This window comes from Carassius auratus, chromosome 24 (assembly GCF_003368295.1).
Source record: "Carassius auratus strain Wakin chromosome 24, ASM336829v1, whole genome shotgun sequence".
NCBI lineage: Eukaryota > Metazoa > Chordata > Actinopteri > Cypriniformes > Cyprinidae > Carassius > Carassius auratus.
In genome coordinates this window covers 1,332,722-1,353,304 of record NC_039266.1, presented here as the reverse complement: position 1 = coordinate 1,353,304, position 20,583 = coordinate 1,332,722, and the positions used below count along the sequence as shown (strand labels likewise).

The following is a 20,583-nucleotide window of genomic DNA, read 5'->3' as shown; positions in this document are numbered from 1 at the left end:
TCAGACCTTTGTGCTTCAAAAGGTTCACTAAAACATTTAAATTCTCTCATCATTTACTCACTCTGTTTTTCAAACCTGTATGAATTTCTTTCTTCTACCTAACAGAGAGGAAGATATTTTATGGAACATGGGTAACCAAACAGTTGATGGAAAAAAATACTGGAAGTTATGGCAACCATCAGCTGTTTGGGTGAGTAAATTATGGCAGTTTTCATTTTTGGATCAACTTTTAGAATATTTAGAAATATTGTTTTACTGTTCTAGCACTTTTTGTTGTTGTTGTTCCTGTGCTGATCACCAAAAGAAAGTCTACCATCTCTCTGGAGAGCTGAGCAAAGTCATTATTAATCATCATTTTATTAATCAGGGCCCTTCTGGGAAATTATATTGCTTAATCAAGAACGTCAAAGTCTATTTCTGTTTATTAAGCAATACGTCTACTTATCGTAACCTTGTCATTGTCAGAGTCCACCCAAAGTGATTCATATCCAGAGTGGAACCATTGACCAGTGATCAGGCGTTGCACAACCAGCGTTTTTTATCTGAACTGTTGTATATTGCTGAATTAACAAATGACACTCTGTGGCAGCTTCATGCTTCCTCAACGACCAAAAGATGGCGCTTTTGTCTGACAGTGTGAAGCTTCACAAATAACCTACTTAATGCTGTATCTAGCCTATAGAGAAGTGCTAACTTGCATGACAAAGAAATATAAAGATAGAAGTTCTATGTTTTCAATACCGAGAAGACAGGGCGATCACTTGGACTTGCTGTATTGAACAATGTGAGTATACAGAGAGAGAACACCGGGGCTAGTTGTCACATTCTTTTTCATTGTATGTTTATATTTGTTAGTTTAGGTATAAGGCTATGAGGTTAATGGGGCACGTTAACATTAATAATGAGAATATGATATCAAATTATCACTACAGTGTTTTTTAACAGAACAAAGACTTCTAACCGCGTAGTTACTGGTGTGAAGCACAAAAGACGCCGCTCAGCTCCAAAAAGAATGATGTCACCTGAACTCGAAGGACCTCGATTGCGCATGCGCGGGAGTTAAAGCGCGTTTACTTTATCCCTGTTGACAGAGAGCACGTGCAGATATACGCGACCAAAATATGCAGGGTCACCTGGAACGAGGGGCGGCCTGAGCCAAAAGCTATACTGCCCAGGGGTCCGAGAAACGCCCTTGAAAATTATCCCAGTAGGCTATAACACAATTGTTGTCAGTTTAACCAGGATTGCAAATTTGTCTGAAAGATGTACAAAACAGATTGTGATTTCATTCTCTAGCATGTATTGGATCTAGATAATCATTTTCGGATTCGAAGTGTTTTTAGATTTAGTTAGCGGACGTACAAAATGAACACACAAAATAAATATGATACATAAAGTAAAAAAATATATATATAGAAAAATAACCAAAACAATACTCCGGGGTATCAAAATTAATAAGCACTGAAAATTTTAGATAATAATTTAAACAATGTACAATAAGCATAACGCACAGTTTAAATTAGCAATAAATAAATAAATAGCCTACGCTGCATTAAATGCGGTACAAAAGAAGGTAGTTAATTTATGCCGAATAAAGGACAGGTGTGTAAAACATGTTCATGTACTGCCAGAAGATGGTGCTCTGTGAATGAATTCAGCTCTAAAGCTGTGTGCGCGCGCGTGTGTGTGTGGATGAAGGCTGGGATGGTTGTGATAGAGAAAAGGAAGCATCACCGCGCGCTCTGCCTCCGTTGCCTCAGCGCGAGCCGCATCGATTCGCTCCTTCAGCAGCCGATGCTTGTCCCTCACTGTGTCAACATCCAGAAAGCAGTTCGTTTCCCTAAATAACCTCAGCAGGGCATGAACGTAGGATTCTTATCCAGCTGAATTAAGGATTTAAAGCGGGGAGAGGAGAGCGTTTGTTCCCTGGACATCATTTGGTGAGTGCACAATGTCATTCCATCGCACTCAGTGTTTGTTTGGAGGGTAATGCACTATTTCAGGTTAGCTCAGTTCTGTTAAATATGTCTGTTATTTTGGTTAAGATGGGTGAAAGTAGCACACAATTCAATTCCAATAAACCTGCCTAAATGTGCCGAATAAAGATAGAGAGAAAAGAGCTCTGTTATCTGTGCTCATTTTAACAATAGATTTTGGCATCGCAGTTCATTTAAAGAGACTGACCCAATTTGAAGTGGAAGGTGTAGTGAATTTGGGAATAAATCAGGATAAGAATAATTTTTGTCACTCTCTTTAACACCTGAGCAATGCTCTTCAATGATGGCATGGTGGGTAAATCTGCACATCATTTGCAAAGGTTTTACTTTTCACATTGAGAACTGTGTTAAATTGATCTAAACGGCTATTTTGAGATACTTTAATCCAGAGTTTCTGCTGAACAGATGATTTGAAATGCCACGAGGTCTACCAGCACATCCCCATGAGCTCAGTTTGGTCCACTTCCAGCGTTGTCAGACTGAATACAGGATTTCGAGATATCTACAACTATTACTTTGTCAATTGTGTACTAAAATAAACACTGGATTTGGCTGTAGACCCGGGGTAGAGGTTTAAAGCTCCTCACTTAAAGTCTTGCCTTCACGTTCAACTGCCGTTTAAAACCTTCATGAAGTGATGTTATCCTCTCACTGTGCCCATATGTCAAGACTATTCTTTACAAATGCATTAATTGGCATTTCAGGTGTGAGTATTTTACATTGCTGGAAAGGTGGCGAAGCCGTTCCATTAGGAGGGAATGCTGTATTGATCTGGAGAGCTGACTGGCAGATCTTTCCACAGGGTGCCTGATCGCATCTGTAAATAAGCCCATTGAATGAGCTGTAGTTGATGAGGGACAGAGCGGGATCAAAGGGGTGTAATGTTATCTACAGAATGCTTAATGCCGGCCCCTGCAAATTTCACAGTTTCGCATGAAATGCACACCGCTTGCAGCATGATAATGGGAAGAAGGACGTCTAAAGCATTGAGATCCTGTTTATCAAACATCTTAGTTATCTCCTTGCTGTTTGTTTGAAAGCATGCATGGACAGAGAGATAACGGAGAGATTCAGTTTTGTTTGCTCTTACTGGGCCAGAAGATTTGGCCGGATCGTTATTAATTCTTCTCGTCTGCCGTCTCTCGGTTGTCTTCTGTGGCATGGCAGCATGCTTGAAAAGCACCATGTGTCTAGTGATGAAACAGGGCGAATGTGTGAAGTGCTTTTCACAGATATGCACAGATCTCTTAACAGACAGATTTCGTTCCTGGCTTTCAGGCCTCTTTTGTTCGAGGAAAATCAACGTGTGGCCAGGTCATCAGGCACGAATGCTGTTGGATGAAGACGAGAAACTCTCCAAATAAGTATGATTTGAGTTATTCAGATGAATCAGGATTGTAATAGCTTGTTGGTGTGTAACTGTACATCAGTAGACACTGATCCGTCATGGGTTTTTCTGCACAGATTACTAATTAGTTTAGCTATCAAGGTCTCCAAAGGCTAATTGAGCACATAGAAAGCCTGGCGTTTAAAAAGCTGTCATCATATTTGCTGTTCCATGATATGAATTATTTATTTCATCGAGCCTAAGGTGAGGGTTGGGCTCTGTTAACCATGGGACGTATCTTGGCTTACAATGAGTGGTGGTTCAGTTTTAATTAGGTGCCACATGGCTATATATGCTCAGATCCCCCCCCTCAACATGGACACATGACAGGTTCAGGTTAAAAAGGTCAGCACTTGCATGGTATTTATATAGAGCTAACAAACATCATCTACCGATGGGCAATGGCAAGCATAAAAAAAAATGCTGTCACTTTTGTTGACTCATTAAGCTTGAATCAGTGAGGTCATTGGCGCCAGAAGGGACAGGTTCAACATAACACAATTCTGTGGGCTACCAAGGAGCTTAATAAGCTGATGATGATGTCAGGTCTCATTTTATGAGATTCTTACATTATCAGCTGTTCATTATTCATCTGTGTAAGGTAACCGGTTTGATTCCAAGGTAACGCATTAGCAGATACAGACAATGTGTGGGTTGAATTCACTAAAATTAAATGTTTTGAATTTTTTTTGGACAAAATGATTACCGTACTATTTCTGGAAAGATTTGAGTCATTAAATCATTCACCCAACCAATTAGTTCAGAATGCTGTGTGTTCCTGGACGTGGTTGATGGTGCCATGTAGGCCTGTTGCGATATTCGATAAATCAATTAATCGCCTGATTTAAAAAAATTAGCTCGATAATATTTTTATTAAAAAAATGTAACATGTCACGTTGTGGGGTTAGTCTGGAGCGCAGCCTGTTGACATCCCGCTGCAGAAAACACCCTCTCCGATGGCACAGATGTCCCAGGAATAAAGAGATAACATCTCGCTAGAGTGGCCAGATTTGGGAAGCGCCTTCCATTTGCTTGTAGATAGTGATACTGCATTGTACATGCACTACTGCTTTATTTTAATACCGCATATATTTTGCAAGTAACTTCGTTGCCCATTTCGGTCGAAATGGGCTTCCTTTTTGCTTTCTTCATTTGGCTTGCTCAGCTAAATATGTCTGTAGGCATTAGAGCTGTAATCGGGCCTTAAAAGTTAGGTCCGACAGGACCCGAGCCTGACAGGTTTTGGCCCGAGCCCGACAAGTACATTTTGATTGACAGCTTTTTAAAAGCCTGAACCCGTTCACAGCCCGACATCTTTCAAATGTGCGCACACACACAGCTCTTTTGCCTTTTGTCAAGAAAGAGTCATTTATCTTTCTCGCGCTTACCGAAACACATCACATGACCGTAGCGCAAGCCCGAGCCCGACCCGAGCCTGCTTAAGAGTCGTTGTTAAGCATCCATCAGCTGCATTCTCCGTTACAACAAGGACATTTCAGCAATGGATTTCCTCCACCGAAAAACCCTTGCTGTAACGTTGGTTCTTGTCACATGACCTGGTGCGCTTGGGTCATTCTGAAAAGCTGAGATGTTTTTAACTAGATATGGTGCGGACACTCCTACAAAAAACGAGCGCGTCCCTTCCATTATGAGCGCGCATACCACAGTTGAAATAACAAACTTGAGTGCCCAAAATACGTGATATGTGAACGGCCCCTTCATCGTTCAAAATGATACTTTTGGTTAACTGGTATATAAACATAATATAGCATACAAAATTAATGAATTTTAATCCACATAAAGTCAACATGTTGGTATTTCTTGCTCTGAATCTGCCATAAAATAAAATAAAAGTTTATTGATCTTTGAAAAGGTGTACCAGCGTTATTATGCCATTATCATTATATTAGTTTAAACTGGTCTTAGAATGACAATATTATCGTTTATCGCGATAATTTCTTGGACAATTTATCATCCAGCAAAATGTATTATCGTGACAGGCCTACTGCCATGGTTTTCTACAGAATTATTATCATTAACAAAAATGGACCTAGCAATATTGTGTCTAAAATGTAAGTTATTCAAATTTTAACTTGCTGTTTATTGAACTGCTGTACAAAAGCAATATCACACTCATTGGTGCTTTTAGGGGTTGTTAGATGTGCCATTATCTTCCTGGCAGAATCCTTCATATTAGACACTCACACGTGCCTGCTTATTTGAAATCTCATATTTCAGATCTCCCACAGTTTTGCCACCAATATCACTTAGACACAAAATAACCAGGGACGCCTTTACACTATCATTATCATAAGAAAAATGCAGATACCGTGTCATCTTGTTCCTAAAGGTGTCATTTTGTACAAGGTGGATATTTCTAAATGTGAAATTGTCAAGAGAGTTGTAAATAGGCTAGATAAAAAAGGATTATTATTATGTTTTTCAAATCAAGGTCAGGTAAGTTGCCGATATCTTTTATAAAACCAGATGCGCATGAATATATGTGTCGGAGATGTGTGAAAAAAAGAGCATATTCCATAATCCTATTACAGTTTTGTATTTGGAATTTGTAACACTTTTAAAAAGTATCAGGATGCTTTGCTGATGTTAAAATATACCTTTTCTGCTTGTTTAGCTCCTCATACTTGGCATTTTCTCTCCACACATGATAGATGGTTGCTTTAGATTTAGTTTTCATGCTGTGGAGGGAAATAATTCTCTGACCAACTGATCCTCATTTGCTGAGTCAGTGGAGTCTGTCTGTGTGTTTATGTGTGAGTGTGTCTCTCACCATATTGATTTTCCTTTTTTCTTTTTGGAAAGGCGGAATAAAGGGGTCTAAGAATCAAGCAGTAAACACTCGCTAGGGAGAAGGGGTTAATCAAATGGCGCAGATTCTGTTCCTTCACAGCTAAATCCCACCAAATGCCCTGTCATATCATGTTCCTGAATATGCCTGCGTCCTGTCAGCGCGTTGCACCTCAGCTGCTTTGCACACCTTGAGCGGAAAGCGTTCATCACCAAGCCTGCTATTTTTAGACCCGTATTTTTAGCTGTGTAGAAAATGAAATCAAATGCATGGTTGGAGACCACCCAACAACGTCTTTGATTGACAGTTGGGTCCTGCTCTATGAAAAAGATGTCTAGAAATGATAAGAGGTGAATATGACAAAGCAATAATGAAATATTCCATTCATTCTACACAGTAATTTTACACACTTTCATTTTTTAAATATGGGTTTGAGGTAGTTTTACATGATATGCCTTGCCACAAAATGGTAAAGTATGACATAATAGGGCAGAGTGGGGTAAGATGTGCTACTTTCAATGTTGTTCTTTAGGGAACGAGACATGAGATCAGAGTAACATATATTTCGATACACTACAATAATTGTAACATTTAAATAATTTATGTGCATAAATGCATGCATATCTCATGATATCTCTAATTTCTGCATTTCTGGGTCATTACAAAAGCAGTGCCATAAGCAGCTGATGCACACACAGCGTTGGGCACCTGCAGGTTTAGCAGCAGAATCAATGACCTCAGACCCCTTTTGCCCAGTAGAGGGGGCAGTGACTGACTGATTACCACAACCTTCTCTGGGGTGATGCTTGCAGAGGCACACTTCACTGCATGTAATTATCAAGGATGAAACCATTTTCTAAGTGTTTGCCTTTTCCTACCCTTCTGATTCCCTTGTGTCGTCCCCATCCAAAAACTAAACTGCTACTTGATATAAGGGCCACCAGTTATGTGGCCAACAGTCAGTGAAAACAAATAAGACTTGATTTGTAGTTAGTAGTTACAAAATTGTTACAATTCTTGTATGGAATGGAACATTGTCATTACACTGGACCAAAAAGCTAAAATTCCCAATTAAAATTAGCCTTTTATTTGGAATAACTATGCAGATACATTTTTTTCCAGTATTGATATAAGCAGCTGCACTTTTTTCAGTTAGTGTCACTTCAGCAATTAATGACAGATCCAACATATTCACAGTTTTCAATAGCATTTATTAGTAAGCTAGTAAACAAGAAAGCACATATGAGAAAAACAGAGAAGAGACATATAGAGAATTTTTTCTCTTTTACATCGGTTTAGCAGTGTGGAAAAGGTGTGCCTTCAGCTGGTTCATGAAAGTTTGGATGGCTCCAGCAGTTCGGGTGCAGGTTGACAGCTCATTCCACCAGAGAGGAGCAGAGAGGGTGAAGGTTTTGGAAAGTGATTTGGTGAACAAACAAAGCACCACTCATTCAGGAGGGAGCATACCCTTGCAGGAGTGAATTGAGATAAGGAGGTGCAGTTCAAGTGAACTGTGACTAAACTGTCAGTCTCCAAAATAACAAAAGGGTACCATTAAGTATTACAAAAGTGGTCCATATGGCCCTTTGCTTTAACCTTTGCCTTCAGAAACCATACGCAGGGCTAGCAAAATCTAGCCTGACGTCCCAGGGGCTATTGTGTTTTCCAGTCGGTCTCCCAAATGTCGGTCTCCTTGCATTGTTCACTCACTTGTAGGGATGAAACGGATCATAGTTGATTGTTTGGATTTGTTTCTAGTCGATTTAAACATTTAAGAATATTAAACATTCGTTGCATTTGGAGCTAGAGCACTTATTCAAAGCGTGCACAGAGAGCTGCGATTTAGACAATGCATGTACACAGAATCGATTCCTCTTTCACATATCCTTGCTTCTGACTAAACACATACACACAATATTATCTCAGAATAATTGTCTCTGCACGTATTCTCGTAAACACAGTCAGTTATTTCTTAAGTAAACGTATACAGTGGAGAAAGAAATCTCCTGTGCATCATTATATTGGATCCGTGAATTTGGTCTTAAAGGGGCAGCAGCCTATAAATACCTGCTGCTCCATTAGTGCCACCTGCTGTCAGAGAGTGACATTTTTCATCTCATTCACAAAGCTAAAATCAGACCATTCTATTTTTTTGCTTCAAATTTTGAAATTATACAATCCAAATAACATGCATTTAGCATCTAATATAATTTTTTATTTGTTCTGGGATCTGTTTTAAAATTTCAATTTCGCAAAGAAATATGCAGCATTTGTCTGAGAAACAATAAAAGGACACCTTTTTCATTAAAAAATTGTCTTAAATCTAATTTTGTAAAAAAAAAAAAAAATGTATATATATATATATATATATATATATATATATATATTATGCTGGGCAACGATTAAATATTTTAATCGCGATTAATCGCATGATTTTCTATGATTAATCACGATTAATCGCAGCATGCGCAAATTCAATAATGAAATCAAAAAGTAGTGTATTGTGTAATTTTATTATTTCAAAGTTCTGTTGTATGAATAAAAAGTTTAATGAAATTTGAATCATTATTCATTGAAAATCTTCTGTAGCTCTCTAATCCAATATTGTCATTGTCAAGTTCGAAATTAATAATGTTTGGTCTCAAAACAAGCAATGGCGTTTGTCATCAGTTTTTTTTTTCACCATTTTTGTGGTACGTATGACTTTTGTGCTCCATCTCAGAGTTTCGACAGAGGAGAAGGTCATCCGTGAATAATGACTTGGGTGACTTTGAGCTTTAGAGCCCCACCAGAGCTTGAGGGGCGTGAGATACACCAGAGGGAGGGGCGTGTCTCTTATGAGTGAGTGCCCAAAGTATAGACCTGGTCACTGGGGCATCACTTGAAGCCCCTCAACAGAGCAGTCAGCTGGAAACCGTAGCAAGCATTAGCAGCGTGGTTACCATGACATCCATCCAACCAGTGAGGCAGGCTTCCTGGCTTCACTCCATTGGGAGTTGTGATGGCTGGATTTAGAGGGAAGTGGGACAAACCATTGTGATGAAAAGAGTTAATCGCTGCTGCCAAGACATCTGACTTTTGAACACGTCCCCTGCGTCGCGCTCAGTCTCCAGCGTTCTGTCATAGTATCTCTGCACAACAGCGCGTTTGACAACGTCCTGGCCAAATACAGAAAGGTTGTGGGCCATTTTAAGCACAGTGCAGCGAGTGCTGCCAGAATTAGAACAAAAACAAATTGAACTTGGACAAAAGAGGAGTCGCTCATACAAGACATTCCAACCAGATGGAATTCGACTCTGGACATGATTTTCTGTTTTGCGCGCTAGTTCAACCCAAGCAGCCAGTAGCCTACTGATAAAACATCCCCCCCTCCTGTGACCCATGGTTTGTGTTGTATTCGGTTGTTTTTATTACAGTCTAGCTATGTGTATTGAAACGCAGTGAGTAACGGACTTTCAAAATAAAAAGTACGTTAACGCGCGATAAACTAATTGTCGGCGTTAATTAATTAATGCGTTAACGCGATAAAAACGCGTTAACTTGCCCAGCCCTAATATTATATATATATATATATATATATATATATATATATATATATATATATATAATAATATATATATTATATATATATATATATATATATATATATATAATTGTAAGAAATTGTATTGTGTAATCGGTATTGTGAATTCTTTTTTTTATTCGGCTAGCTAAATTTATTTTGGGTTACAAAACCTGAATAACGTCTGTGCCCAAAGGGCTACCAGGGATTTTAAATTTTTGCGAGCCCTTGCTATGATTGGTTTAGTGATGAAATTTGAATCATTATTCATTGAAAATCTTCTGTAGCTCTCTAATCCAATATTGTCATTGTCAAGTTCGAAATTAATAATGTTTGGTCTCAAAACAAGCAATGGCGTTTGTCATCAGTTTTTTTTTTTTCACCATTTTTGTGGTACGTATGACTTTTGTGCTCCATCTCAGAGTTTCGACAGAGGAGAAGGTCATCCGTGAATAATGACTTGGGTGACTTTGAGCTTTAGAGCCCCACCAGAGCTTGAGGGGCGTGAGATACACCAGAGGGAGGGGCGTTTCTCTTATGAGTGACTGCCCAAAGTATAGACCTGGTCACTGGGGCATCACTTGAAGCCCCTCAACAGAGCAGTCAGCTGAAAACCGTAGCAAGCATTAGCAGCGTGGTTACCATGACATCCATCCAACCAGTGAGGCAGGCTTCCTGGCTTCACTCCATTGGGAGTTGTGATGGCTGGATTTAGAGGGAAGTGGGACAAACCATTGTGATGAAAAGAGTTTTTGGCAGAGAGAATGAAAGTCTAGTATTACACAAACACTGGTGGAGTAATAAAAATCATTTTCAGCTAGATTATGCATCTGCGTGCTGGCAAACTTGACAATGAATTGCTGTGTAAATATCATCAATTGGATGCTGTGGGATCTATTGGTTGTTTACCAACCTGGCTCGTATTTATGATTACCTCAATCTCACACTCAGCCCAAAGCTTCACCACAATCAATCCCTAGAAAATCAATTTCGAGAAAAGTCTGGAAGCCACCAGACCATACTGTACTGTCTCAGATAGATGCAGGGGAGAACTATTCTGTTGAATTGGGGCCGTGAGCGGTCCATGACAGTGCAGTAGAGTTTAAATACATCATAGTGACTGGTCCTGCTCCCCAGCCTTGTAATGGATCATGGCCGAGGAAGTTGTGGCGGTAAGGATTGGACAAGCAGGGCATTCAAGGTTGAATGGTTACCCTGGACCCTCATATCCGTTTAGAGGGCACATTGATCAGTGTTCCATGGAGAGCGTAATAACAGGAAACGCTGTGGAAATGAATCTTGTTGTATGTTGTTGTTGTTTTTTGTGCCTGTGAGGTTGTGCATGTTCGTGTATATTTATCATTATCCATTAATTGAGGCTTTTGTTAACTTTCATTCAATAATTCTTTAAATTTCAGTAGAGAAAATTGCTTTGACCTTCGACCTTTAATTGTATGTTTTCCACAAAAAAACGAACACCAACAATGCCCTTTCAAGTTCTCTAATAGCTGCATAATCTAACCTTTGCACAGAAGAGAATGCATGAAAGATATTGTTATTATTGTCAAAATGTGTTGCTGCTGGTTACAACTGAAGTTATCGGTGTTGTGGCACTGATGTGGTAAAGAGAGCATGAGACAGAGTGAATGTGGGCTTGTTCCATCTTGCTTTTGTTTAAACAAGTGTGTTCAGATGGTGATAAGGAGGAGAAAGGCAAGTCAGGCTCCTCTGGTTGGGCACTTCTTTTCATTGCCAGGATCAGGTTGACCTTGGAGATAATATTGAGCCTTATCCCAGTTTTTCACGGGTGAGAAAAAACAGATTATATTCTCTAAAGTCGCTGCTGACTATATAGAGCATTGATGGCCTCCCACATCACTGACGTCCTTAAACCATCCTCAACCTCAGCGCATGACGGTTTTCCTTGGAAATCCTTGACTTCTTGCAGGTGACTTTTCCAGCTTTCACTTACATGTGTTGCTGCCTTCGAGCAATTTGGCACCTTCCTTAAAATCTCATTTGAATTAAATTGGTCGCACCCTACAAGAAGTTGAATTGGAATCTAAACTAACAAGAAAAAAAAAGTTATAAATGAAGTGATGGTTGATTATTAAAAGAATTTGTAGCTAAACTAAAACTAAAAAAACTAAATCAGTAGCTAAAAACTCAACTCAAAGCAGTAACTAAACCAGCATACTATCATCTAAAAAACATTCAAACATCACTACTTGGCAAAACTTGTTCATGCCTTTATCACCAGCAGAGTGGACTATTGTTATGGTCTTCTCACAGCCTTCCCAAGAAGACCATTAGACAGCTGCAGCTCATCCAGAACACTGCAGCCAGGATTCTAATTAGAACCAAAAAATATGAGCATATGACCACAGTCCTCAGGTCCTTACACTGGCTTCCATTTACATTTGGGATTGATTTTAAAGTACTTTTACTCGTTCATAAATCACTAAATGGCCTAGGACCTAAATACATAGCAGATATGTTCATTCAATATGAACCTAACAGACCACTCAGATCATTAGGATCGAGTCTGTTAGAAATGGGTTCATACAAAACAAGGGGAGTCCGCTTTTAGTTAATATGCCGCCTGCAGTTGGAATCAGCTTCCAGAAGAGATCAGATGTGCTAAAACATTAGTCGAATTTAAATTCAGACTCAAAACTCTATTGAATGAGAACTGTGCTACGTCCAAACTGATTGCACTGTATTTTGTGTATAATAATTTTCTATTGTAAACTGTTTTAAATTCATTTGAAACCTTTTCAATAAATTTGAAATCTTTTTATTGTTGTGATTTTATTTTTCTTATTATTTTTAAAAAGTTATTTATTTCTGTGATTTTCAAAGCTGAGTTTTCATCATTACTCCAGGCACTTATATTATTATTATTACTATTACCAGGGTGCGATTTGCCGGGGGGGATGCATGGGATTTCCCCCTTTCTGGTCAATGTATCCCTGCCTCTGCTTAATTATTTTTATCCCTGTTGGGGATAAAATTTTTTCCCCCCCTCAATCATAATTTAGTCTCTGAGACTCTCTGGTGCTGCCGCTCTAGCGCGAGGTCTCTCTTTCCCAGCGCGAGCCTCTCTCTCTGCATCTGCTGTGTTCAGCGAGTGCAGAGAGGAGCAGTATTTCAGTAAAAAAAAAAAAAGATATTCTGTTGCTTCTAACTCTATTTAACAAGCAAGTATAGCCAACATCAGTCACAACCACTGACTTTATCGTGTGTATTTGATTTCATTAGTGCAGATTAATGTTTGAGAGCTGGTTATGTAGTCTTAATGGTTCGCGTTTCAGTCATTATAATATTCATTCCGTCTGACAACATAAACATTAAAATATAGTAATAAAAACAGTTTTATTGAGAATTAAATTAAATGGCTAAATTAAATTGCAGTATGTGAGCACAGGGAGGCAATACAATACTTGGCACTTACGTCATAAATATGCTAATTAACGCATGACGTCATCTAGTTAATGTTCTCATTATTTATTTTTATGTATTAAAATGTTTCAAAATCAGGTTTCTTTGATTAATCTTCTAAAGCTCCAGTCACATAATTTATTATTATTATTATTAATTTTTTTGACATTAGCCTATAGTTTGACAGCATTGTAACCTCTGAAGCCTTATGAGTATAAAGCAGAAACCTTTGGTCTCCATTCTATTTTGGCATTTCCTCTACTACTTTCATAACTCACTTGAATTTTCTTACGCCATCATGCACCAACGAAATGAAATAATCAATGTGGTAATCAGGGGAATTAATTTAAGATTTGCTGTCTCTCACAGCTGCTAATTACCGCCGCTTATGATTGCATTGCTGATGAGAGTCACCCGTTATTATCAAGAATGGCTTATTGCGGAGTGCCACAAGAGCCTCTTTTATATTCCCAGCATGAGTTTGTGACAGTTGTCTGTAACAAACAGATTAGACACAATCTTGCAGTGATGAATGGCTCAACTATTGCTGAAATGACACTTACGTTTTACGCTATGCTAGTAAAATAATTTCCTACCCCAACTTCTCCGGCAAAGCTGGGATCATATTGGGAATGAGATGACGTTCTAGCTTTGTTATTTCAGTCCATGCACATTAAAAATGAGACGGAACAGTGATTAGACGAGTTACTGCAGCCACAGACAGATTGCAGCATGGTGTCCTCATGCCCACCTGCTACAGAGATCGCCCTTCCTTTGGTGCCACTCAAGACGTGATCCTTCCTGGCTAGTCTCAATCACACAGTCTCATAACCATGGCCCAGTTCGGCCAGCCTACCGCTGTGTGAATGGCAAAAACAGGTCAGCAGGGCTGCTCAAATTAGAACCTCATAGGGACTCAGGTAAGTTTTTTGGGCTTTTGATTTGTGCTGGGTCGACCTTCATCAGATTACACACCATATTTCATTTGACATGTTTTCAGCCTTAAACATGATGTTGTCAGTAAATTAGACTAATTGGAATTTTCGTGATTTGGCACAAAACAACCAAGCAATAAAACTTTACAGAGCAATGAAGATCATAATTCACTATTAGAACAATGCTGGAATCTTTAGAGGTTTGTGCATTCGATTAAAGGTTTGTACTAAAGGAGGTGAGAAGTGCAATTTATGTGTTGATTGTTGGCTGGAAATGGGCCTCGTGGACCTAGTCGACCAGCTAATTCACCCAATCAGCAAAACCTAAATGAATTCCTGCCAGTCAGCAATTGTTTATGACCATATTCTCTGGTTAATATGCAGTATGTGCAAAATTAGTTTTTTGCAACATCAGTCAAAAGTAAATGAATGCCCTTACCGCCATGTGTTTCCAATCCAGTTTTATTTAGTGAAAAATGATTACCTTTATTCATCAGGGGTGCATAAAATTTATTAAAAGTGACAGTAAAGACATTGGTAACACTTAATGATACTTTCATTAATAAATCATTAACATTACATAAATTCTTAACAGAAATAATAACATTATATAATGCTTAACAGTTCATTAGTTCATATATTCACATAGTGTAGCTAGAAATATGAGATAATATTGTTTACTACTAATAAAACATTACTGCATGATTAACAGATCAGTATTTAATGTAAACTAAAATGCTTACAAATGTCATTAAACTTTAAATTCATAAAATCATGCACAGTTTAAAGATCTTCAAATGATTCTGACAGATGGTTTACAATGTTTTTAGCTGTTTGAATATATATGATCTGTTAAGCATTGTATGTTTGTTAATGATTTATTAATGAAAGTTATTTTGAATGGTAGTTTTTTTTTTCTAACCATGTGGGTGTTTTTGTAGATTATTGCATAGATCTTTATTTAAATGTCTTCTCATCTTTTAGACTGCTTCAGCGTTACATTATGCACAAAAGACAAACAGTCACAGGGGTCACATCCAAGACGTTTTGTAGAAACAACTGCACATATATTCATATCCTAGTTTTTCCTTGTGAGCTCAAATATACTGTAGGTCATTCTGTGCTAGTTTATTTACAGAATTAATAAAGAAGATCTAATTTCGGTCCTTAATATCAAATGACAGGAGACAGAACAACTCTTTACAGAAAACCTGACAATTTATTTTCTGTCAAAGTTCTCCATAGGATCCAAAGCCTGAATTACTGTATATGTACTTGAAATTATGTGGAGGTAAATTGGAGCCATCAGTCACCAAAGATACTAATATCTGCTGAACTTCCAGCTGAATTGTAAGACTGACATATTTTGTCCATGTCCCACAGAATTTGATTGACTTCATTAAAAACTTTTTTTTTGTGTGTGTGTGTGCAAGTGTGATTATTTCTCAATTTTAATCAAGTATTATATTTTATTGTCCGTTAAGATGGACGATTTGGATAAAAATGTCTGCCTCATAAATATGCATTACTGAGACCTTTATTAAAATAATAGGAAAAGGAAAAATAATAATTTTAAACTCCCTTGTGAAGTTATTTCAATTAAACCTGATCAATCTTCCTTAGCTGTTATTAAATCATTTTTTTCAACGGCCACATGGACAATTAATTAGGTAAATTCATAGGAGATTAAACTCTCCAGATACACACTATATATATATATATTCCAAGTGCATAATGATTTCTAGTGTTACTGGAAATACTGACAAGTATGACTAGAAAGATTTTATTTTTTTCAAATGTTTGAACTGCAACCATTTATAGTTTCCAAATGACCCATGCAATAAATTGTCAGAGATGGTGTCCCAGCGCAGTGAACAGGAATGTATTTATGTATTTGGTAACATCTCTGATATGTATTTTACTAGCATACTGAACCTATTATGATTTATATGGTGTTTTCAAGCAGCGTTTTACAAAGAAAATGATGTTCAGTCGCATTACATAAGAGGGTGCTTTTATTAACTGTGTCCTACATGGCAAAGCATGATTGATAGTGGTAACAATACATGCTTAATAAATATACAGTGTCTGGATTTATGATGACATTTTGGATGGGTTGTGCTCGATTGTTTTTGTAAATCTGGAATATGAGAGTCCAGTGAGCTGAAAAGATATAGTGAGAAAACCCCTGATTATAAAGGTTTGTTGCTGGTGTACAAACATATGGAGCACCATATGGTCAAATATGTGTTGGTGCGCATTTAACAATAGAAAATATTACTATAAAAACAAAACAGTAGTATTTCTAGTGAAACTAAAATACTGCTATTATAAACCTAAAAACGAAGCAGTAGTGAATGTTTTCTGCCTGGAGCTTGAAAATGGAAATTCATTGGTCAGATATGGACACCTTGTGTATAGCAGCAACACTTTCACACACAACTTTTTTGACATCCAGCATTATCTGTGAAGTTGTTGCATAATTGGTCTGCATACTTCAAAAGGTTATATGAATAATACTTAATCCTTGGAAAATACATTTTTATGCACCGATATAACTGCCAAGCTAAGTTGGTTTTGTGCTAGATAAGGAAATATTTAATGTTTGGAGATTTGCATGTTTCAGATTTTACGCTCTGGATCAGTGCGGCATATCTTTAAGTGTGTGAATCAAGCATATATACTGTACTGTAATCCTCTATGCAAATGGATGCATTAACCCTATGTTCGCATTTAAAGTTTACTGCTTTGTTTATCATACACCTCCACCTGTCCCGTAAGGTCATATCTTGTGTTCCCAGATCCATTGTTCAGGTTTGAAATGCACTGCTGTATATCAGACTCATCATCTCACTGCAATGAGGGTAATATGCATTTCAATGCATGTAAATATAAACCAATGTACAAGATGACCCAATTGCTGATAAGAAGGTTATTGTGTTTATTCTACATATTTCCAGGCTGAAATGGAATGGTGGTGTGCTTATGGCATTACCGCTGCAGCGCATAGAGAAACAATAATGTCATCTGACTGTTTTGTTTTTTACTATTCAGAGATACAACATTAATAGCTCTATAAATTAGATTTCGATTTGTTTGTTTTTCGTAGTGCCCTGTTATGCATGAATCTAGTGGACAGGACAACGACTAAAAGATTAAAATACTCTGCACTGGGATGAAAAACAAATCATGAATATTTCATTATGCTCTAGACCAGGGGTTTTAAAGGTCTTGATGCCATGGAAGCCCAAATATGATCCTCCTTTCTAAGATATTTTAGGTGTTTCTGAAATATCTTGTTGACATTTTTTTTTTTTTTTTTGCCTTATTAGAGGACTATAAGAAATTCAAGCTTCTAATTTAATATAATTTAAAGTGATTAAAAATTGTAAAACATATTTAAGTCAACACATTAACTTTGCCAGCCCTTTACAATGTGTTGAACATTGTTTGATTCACCTGTATTTTTATATGTAATAAATACATTTAATGATTAATTAGTAAAACATTTTTATTATTCTATTTTTCTAAATTTAATTTATGCTTAATTTTATTTCATTTATTTTTATTCGATTTTTTAAATATATTTTTTATAGGTCCATTTAATTTAATTGTATTTAATCTAATTTAACTTTTTATTTGACTGTTTTGTTTTGTTTTGTAAGACCACAAGTGGATGCTAGGGTCTCCACAGAAAATAACATCAAATAAAACAAATATCTAAATAAATAAAACCAGCCAGGCAAACAAATCTATTCTGATAGGCTCAAATGAAATATTAAGCAGGTTGAACAAAATGCATGATAAAATGAAATCCAACCAGGGCTATTAACACAGATTCACTTGAAATGTGAATAAAACCGGATTGTGCTGGCCACAATGTATTTTGTGCACATATATTGACTGCAGAGAGCTTTAACCTATTGAAATTCAATTTTGTACAATAAACAGATTTGGTAAAGTGTTGGATAAATGTAAAATCTCGGTCCTAAAGCTACACCAGCTGAGATCCATGGATTGAAAATGGACCAACGTTCACTTGTTGCTTGAAGGCTTGAATGAATGAGCGAATGGGAGTAGAACAGAGGAGGATGAGTGCTGGGAGTGAATATTTGAAAGTCCGGGTGAGTATGCTGTGGGCGGTTAGATGAGGAAAAAGAAAAGCAAAACTGGGTGGGTGTTGTGGAGAAATAGCTAGGGTGGGTTTATTGTGACAGCGGCCTGTCAATGATGGTTTTAGTGGAGACAGGTAGAGTTGTGCAGGCAAAATAAAGTGATGCACCAGCGCACCTGGGCAGGGACCGTGGGTATGGATGAGAGGGAAACTCTCTCTCCTATCTGACAACTGCCCCGCACGGCTCTGGAGGAGGAGATGGGAGGGAGGAAGAAAGCATCCTGGTGTCACTCTTTTATGGAGATGTTTCCCTCCAACAGAGCGAGCGTAGCCTAGCGTGACTGTTTGCACGGTGTGCATTGAAGCTGCTTTGACTTGGCGGCTCAAGTGCGGACCTGGAGTTTGCTGACAAGTTGCTTGATTGGACCAGAAACGAAAAGGTATCAAGCAATGCAGAGCCGAGAGACATCACCTTGACTGGAGTGAAGTCAAACTGTATAAAACCGGGGATGTTGGATGGAGAGGGATGTTAGATGTGTATAGCTGAAGAGCAGTATTTTTAAATGTCTTTTGTCATTTATGTTATGTTTTTTGTATTTTTTAAAATACACTTTTTTTTTTAATGTGTTTAATACAAAAGTGTGTGTGTGTGTTTGAGACATTGTGCTGCTGTGAACAAAGTTTTGTGAAAACAGTTCAACTAAGAAATCAGTAAACATTATAGAAAGTTAAAAATGAATACACAAACAAAAATGCATATAAAAATAAAAATTAATACACATTAGAATGTACAGTTCAAATAAAAAAATCTAATTGGATCTAACATTCATGTACAAAATCAAACTTCCAAAATCGTATATATTGATAGTATCACATGTAATATGCCACAAAACTGTTATAGTGTAGATGCAAATATATTTTTACAATATTTACAAATGAGTTTTTTGTTATTTTTTATGTTTTTTTTTTTTTTTTTTTATTGCAACCCTGCATATGCATATGCCTATATCTTATGTCATATCTTTCAGGTCAAGGGGTTTTAATAATTTAAATAAATAATTTTATACAAACACACACACACACACACACACACACACACACGTTTACTTTGATTTTATATATTTATATATATTTATATATATGCATCTAACAATATATTGTGTATATACTGTACATAAAAAAATTTAATAAATGTTATTGCAATTTTTACATCACAACACACACACACATCAGCCGTTTTCTATAGTTTTTGTCACATGATCTTTCAAAAATCACTTTTCATCAATTGAATGCATTCTTGCTAACTAAAAGTAATTCTTTTTCATTTAACAAGAATGAGTGTGTGTGTATATATAGGAAATTTCCTTTTATGTTTTTTATTCATTTGTCTATAAATATGTAATTTATCATTCAGCATCATTATAGTGTGAAATTGAGAATGTTGGAGAGGGTTGATTCTGTTTTATTCTCAAGTGTCCTGTTCTGCTGCCAAGTTTAGCTCATAGGCTGCTTCTTATCTAAGCTGGAAGACTGAAATACCAGGCCTCACCAATCAGCTTGAGCAGCCGGCTCGGAAATAGACCACATGTCAGAGGAACTGCAATTATATGTCTGATGCCCTTGGCTAAAAAATACAGTGATAAACAGCATTTTATGTGACCAGACTGCTTTGGTAAAAAGTGTTGACAAAGCTATCATTTCGCCCCTAGTTTGTCACACTTTTTCTCCTTTGGGTAATTGTAGCTCTTTGCAGGGTGATGTGTGACTCTTTCTAGAATCTGCTCTCGTTGTTTGGATTGTTGTGGTTTGTTTATTTGTTGCATGCGGGTGCTTGGCTGGCTTCCTGCAGCATTAACACAGGGACGGAACTCACAAGCCGCGTGGGAAGGAGGGCAGTGTGGCTGCCAGACTTCCTGCCCAGAACCAACGCTACGACATGCGCAATATGCAGGGAAATGACTGGGAGTAGGAGGAAGACAATGAGAGACGGAGAAAAATGGTGCAGATTTCCCCCGACACTTTCAGCCCACTCCTTTGGGTTTCCATGGTCAGGATGGCTTTTCTGAGAGAAACGTGGAGACATCCATTGATTTTTGGGCTGCTTTCCAAGACTCTTGAGCAATGCATTTAATATACTATTCCTTTAATGCAATATAAAATCAAAATAGACTCTGGTTACTGTAGCTACTAATAAATGTTCTTAGTGTTTTTAGAATATCAGTGCATACTATTCTAAAGGCAAACAAAGTTCCTCATCTTAGGCGCTGTCCACACGGAGACGGAGTTTACCCCAATCCGATCTTTTTGTTCCTCGTCTCAAGAAATATCCGCGTCCACA

At 37.5% G+C, this 20,583-nt stretch overlaps 1 protein-coding gene across 2 annotated transcripts in view; it reads left to right on the top strand.

Annotated features, from left to right (window-relative positions):
* Positions 1-1,690: 1,690 nt before the first annotated feature.
* The window catches only part of ctnnd2a (catenin (cadherin-associated protein), delta 2a), a 273,177-nt gene continuing 254,284 nt past the window's right edge, over positions 1,691-20,583 (top strand). Inside the window, exon 1 of one of the 2 annotated variants that reach the window (XM_026200540.1) lies at positions 1,691-1,940. The gene's annotated coding sequence lies outside the window, so the exon portion shown is untranslated. The remainder of the gene's footprint in view (positions 1,941-20,583) is intronic. The other variant, XM_026200542.1, reaches the window with a different exon arrangement.